Here is a 5,375-nt window from a genome sequence, read left to right as displayed (position 1 = left end):
AGATGGGGGGATAGGCGCCAAGTGGACGGCTTGATAACGACACGAATCTCCCTCCAATTTCTGTTACGTCACTTTAGATTTTATCTGCCCCCTTATTTGTGTACTCTCCAATCTCTATATTCTTTTTTTCTTTTTTCAGTATTGATTCTTTCTTCTCTTGTTTGGATTGGTGAAAAATAATGAACATTATTTATTCTTAATTAATTAGAAGAAAAAATGAGATTGTGAAAAAATAAAGAAATGAGATAAAATATTTCCCCGACCATATATATAGATATATGATTTGGATAACGAATGAGTGTATTTGTGTTAATATTTGAATTTAATTTTACTAAAAATCAAAATTAAAACTTTATTTATTATTTTTAAAAAAAATATTATTTACATATTAAAATTAGTCATTTAAATTAGTTGTTATATATGTATTTGTATATATATATTTTAAAATATATTTTATATTTTAATATAAAACTAACATAGTTATTAGTTTTTAGTCATACTTTAATTTACTGTCGAAAAAGTACAAAATTACTACTTTATGGTAGCAATTACATTAACTATTAGAAGGGGTGAAGTGAATTAAATTTGGTGGGACTAAATGACAAATAAATATGTGGATTAAATTAATAAAACAACAAAGATAAAAATTGTTTGAGTTTATTTAAATGGATTTAATTCTTAGACACTAAAAAATAATCGATTCAATTCGACTTAATTCACCAAATATTTAGGGTAATAATATTTAAGAAATAGATATTTTTATTTGTATTTTGATAATATTACTTTTTTCTATAAATTTAATTTATTCAAATATGTAATGTGAAAAAATTATGGATCATGTGTGAAGCGATATTATTGAAAATAAAAATGGTAATGCCATTTCACTAATATTTGCTTAGTAATTTAGTTGTTGTAATCATTTGAAAAGCAAATATGCAATTTTAAAACTTTGCTTTATATATAGTTACAATATCTAGCGGATAGACTACACTAAAAGCTAGAACCAAAGGACATATTTAGGGATGGCAAAAATAATCCTATTGAATTGAGTATATTTAGGAATTAATTTTTATGGAGATAAATAATAGGGTAAAGTATTAAATTGGTCATTTATGTTTGAGCGTAATTTTGTTTTGGTCTTAAAAGTTTAAAGTATTTTATTTGAATTCAAAAAAGTTTTATTTACCTTCAATATAGTCTCACCGTGAGGTCAAAATTAAATAATTAATGAAATGTCCTACATGACAGTAGTACAAGAACAAGATCGATAATTTAGAAAACAAGTACAAGATCCAAAGGCACAAAATCAGCCGTGGAAACATTAATACATTTATTTATCATTTTCCTTAGTTCTATAGAAAATATTTCATTTAAATTGTAAAAAAAAATAATAAATAAATATATTGATGCATCCACGATTTATTTTGTGCCTCTGAAACTTGTACTTATTCTCTAGATTATCGACCTTGTTTTTGTACTGCTATCGTGTAAGACATTCCGTTAATTATTTAATTTTGACCTCACGGTGGAACTATATTAAAGCTAAATGAAACTTTTTTGAATTTAAATATGACACTTTAAATTTTGAGGATCAAAACAAAATTACGCCCAAAGAAACCAATTTAATATTTTACCCTAAATAATAAAAAATTCGATTAAGCTCCTATGAAAATAGAGATAAACAATGTAAATAGGAAAAGAAATTTCTACTCTATGGAGACCGATGCAAAATTATAATATAATTCTTGATTTTATCTATATAAAATTATAATTCTAGTTACTACTGATATTGGTAATATAAAATCTAGACATTATTATAATAAAAGTATGATAGACAATACATGAATAATTTTATATGATTTAAATTTTTTTAACCTTAAAATGATATGGATGGATTTTTATGTTTATATTTTAAGTTAAAATATATTTTGCTATATTTATTATTTTGTGTGCTTTTTTTAGATTTTTTCTTTTAGTAAATTAGTATCCACATATATCTGCGATATGAATGCAACAACTTTTTTTTTTTTTAAATTAGGAGTGAGACTTAAATTTGCAACTTCTATATAAACATGAAAAGACTATGTCATTTGAGATATAACTCGTTGACAATAAATTTGCTTAAAAACATAAGAGAGTTTATATAACAACATATGTAAGAGGGAAGAAAATAGTAAAATTGACTAAATATTGAGCCATCAATACTAGGCATGGAAATAGGTCAGTCATTTTTTTTTTAGTGCTGAAAATAAAAACAAGAAAAAGAAAAATAAAAAGTCTAAGCTAAATCACGTTGCAATAGGTGCAACCAAGTCTCAGAACAGGTTGAAGTCAAATCCTCTGATCACAGTTATTTTGAACCCCAAATTTAGCCATAGTATCTGCAATCTTGTTGGCATGATGAATAAGAAAGAAACTAAGATCAATTTATAGACCAATCTTGTTTGCAATCTTGTTGGCATTACGATACCTGAAGTTTTTAGTTGGAAGAAAATTTTAAAGACTTAGCCATAAAAAGATTCTAACCTTCTTTAGAATCTTCAATTTTCACAAGAATTTTGCTAGAAAGTTAATGAAATATTTATACAATTTATATAATAGGTTATTTATTTAGCCTAATATGAATTAAAAAATGAACATTTAGGATAAAATACTACTAATTTCTCAAATACAATACACTCATACTATCCAGAATAACTATCCGAGTACCAAGAATAATAAATATGATATCTGAATCGAATATTCCTAAACCTCATTGTATACATTGTACAGATACTCCATTGACTCTCTGTTTATAGACCGATCAAAATTAACATATTGACTAAACAACCAATCATATATCCATTCTTAATTTTATACTCCATATTTGATAAGCCTTTCTAAAACCAACTTGAATCCTTATCACTACACCGAAAAAAAAAAAAAAAATCAAAACTATGAATAATATGCATGAGTTCAGTACCTAATATTCAGTCAAACATGCTAAGTCTACGTTATAATCATTGAGGCAAAACCTAATCTATCACGTATTAAAGACTTTATTTTCATCCTAACCTGACTTGTTTGAGAAGTTTGGCTCGACCTGATGAAGCCAGATTAAAAAACACATTAAAATGAAAAATATCAAAACTTTTTAGCATGCCATCAAACTTATGCTTTATTTTAAGTCGAGTAAAATAGGTTAAACCTTACAAAATACACAGGTCTAGAAATATGCATCTAAGTTAATCATCATCATGGATAAAATACTATATAATTTATTATATATTGCTATATTCTAATCATCACGTTACGACATTTATAAATATACGGAAATGTTTGGTAACAAAAGAATATTAGATAAAAACAGTCATAACTTTTCTTATTTAGCATTCATTAATTGTTGCGACAATTAATGAATATTAAATAAAGCAAGTTCCGGCTGTTTTTTTTTTCTCCCTAGCATTACCCATAAATATATTTATTCATTACGATGTATAAATGACTTACTCAATATGGTGGTTAAAAGATAAGAGATAAGTTTAATGATAATTAACTATCAATCTTTATTCAAATTTTATTTACAAATATAAAAATAAACAAGCTTGTTTACAAAACTTCATAAATTTGATGAAGAACCTAAATAAATAAATAAATTTTTACAAAAAAATTGACCATGACTTGTTTATTAAACAAGTCAAGCCTAATATCGATAAATTTATAGGTTCTTAATAAGCTACCTGACTTGTTTCTATTCATAATTATGACAAATTAGATCGAAATTCTGAAAATTAAATTAAAAAAAACAATAAATAAAATTAACCCAAATTTTACAAGTTTCAAACAAGAGAATTGATCAAAATTTTTAAAGATTTATAGGTTAAAAACTGCCACGAAAAACAATGAAGATTTTCGAGTTACCAAAATTGCAACGGTTAGAAACCATCACAAAAATAATGATAAATTTTGTGTTAACAAAGGACAGTGGTTAGAAAGTACCGCAATAGTTGGTTTAGCGGCAGTTATATCAAGAGTTGTATGTTGAAAATTGTCACACTTTTTTCAACATTTTATAGGATGAAACTTTTTCAAGCACCATTAAACCGTTTAATGACAATTTGCAAAATTCCTAAAAAAACCGCTGCTATCAGCTGGACCAGTTGTAGCGACACACCAAATAAATGGCATCTTTCTAATTCAATATAATTATTTTATCTATGACTTCTTTATATGGTAGAAATTCTGGTGTAGTCGACTTTACGTAAAGTTAATACCTGAGTGTCGTTAGATAATTTGACTGATTTGACTAAATTTTTATCTAACAATTCTCAAATATCAACTTCATGTGCAGTCGACTTCACCTGAGTTTTCACCTTTTTATATATATATACCATGCTCGTTGATGGAGTTATTTCATGGGTAAAAAACAGAAATAAGCCAAGGGAGAAAATAATTTACGTGAATAAGCCAAAACGAAAACTGTTTCATGAATCCACCAACGCACATATATATGTAGTTCGAACCAGCTTGGTTCGAACTCCATTTCTACATAATTCGAACCAGCTTGGTTCGAATTATATACAAACACATGCACACACATAATTCGAACCAGCTTGGTTCGAATTACACACAAACACACGCACACACTAATTCGAACTAGCTTGGTTCGAATTACACACACAATAATTCATGGTATAATTCGAATTATACTGTTAAAAAATTAATAATTTATTAAAAAAAATTATTAAAAAATTTATTAAAAAATTAATAATTTAAAAATTAAAAAAAAATATATTTTATTTTATACGTTAAAATATAATAAATTTTTTAATAAATTTTTTTTAATAAATTATTAATTTTTTAACAGCATAATTCGAATTATACCATGAATTATTGTGTGTGTAATTCGAACCAAGCTGGTTCGAATTATGTAGAAATGGAGTTCGAACCAAGCTGGTTCGAACTACATATATATGTGCGTTGGTGGATTCATGAAGCAGTTTTCGTTTTGGCTTATTCACGTAAATTATTTTCTCCCTTGACTTATTTTTATTTTTTATCCATATTTCATTGTAATTCTTAAAGATGAATTTTAAATATAATATAATCACATTACAATATAATAATAACATTTCAACACGAGAATATGCAATGGGGGATTATTCTTGAAAATGACATTTGCCAAGGTATATATGTGGAATTCTGATTTGGAATATATTTTGCATTGTTTTTTCTTTTCAATGTTGTTGATAGCGTATTCCACTTCCTAACCAATTATCCAATACTAAATTGGCACATGAAGCTTAACACACCAATATTTTGTTACGGAAAATATTAAAAGCACAATCAAAATTTATTGTTTTTTTAATTATTAGCAATTAGTTAGTTATTTTTAA

At 25.8% G+C, this 5,375-nt stretch overlaps 1 protein-coding gene across 1 annotated transcript in view; it reads right to left on the bottom strand.

Moving 5' to 3' along the window:
* Positions 1-5,375, bottom strand: part of LOC107613905 — an 18,875-nt gene that overhangs the window by 1,235 nt on the left and 12,265 nt on the right. Inside the window, exon 2 of the mRNA XM_016316095.2 lies at positions 61-67. The gene's annotated coding sequence lies outside the window, so the exon portion shown is untranslated. The remainder of the gene's footprint in view (positions 1-60; positions 68-5,375) is intronic.

This window comes from Arachis ipaensis, chromosome B08 (genome assembly GCF_000816755.2).
Source record: "Arachis ipaensis cultivar K30076 chromosome B08, Araip1.1, whole genome shotgun sequence".
Classification (NCBI taxonomy): domain Eukaryota; kingdom Viridiplantae; phylum Streptophyta; class Magnoliopsida; order Fabales; family Fabaceae; genus Arachis; species Arachis ipaensis.
The sequence above is the reverse complement of the archived record's forward strand: the minus strand, read 5'-3'. Positions and strand labels throughout refer to the sequence as shown.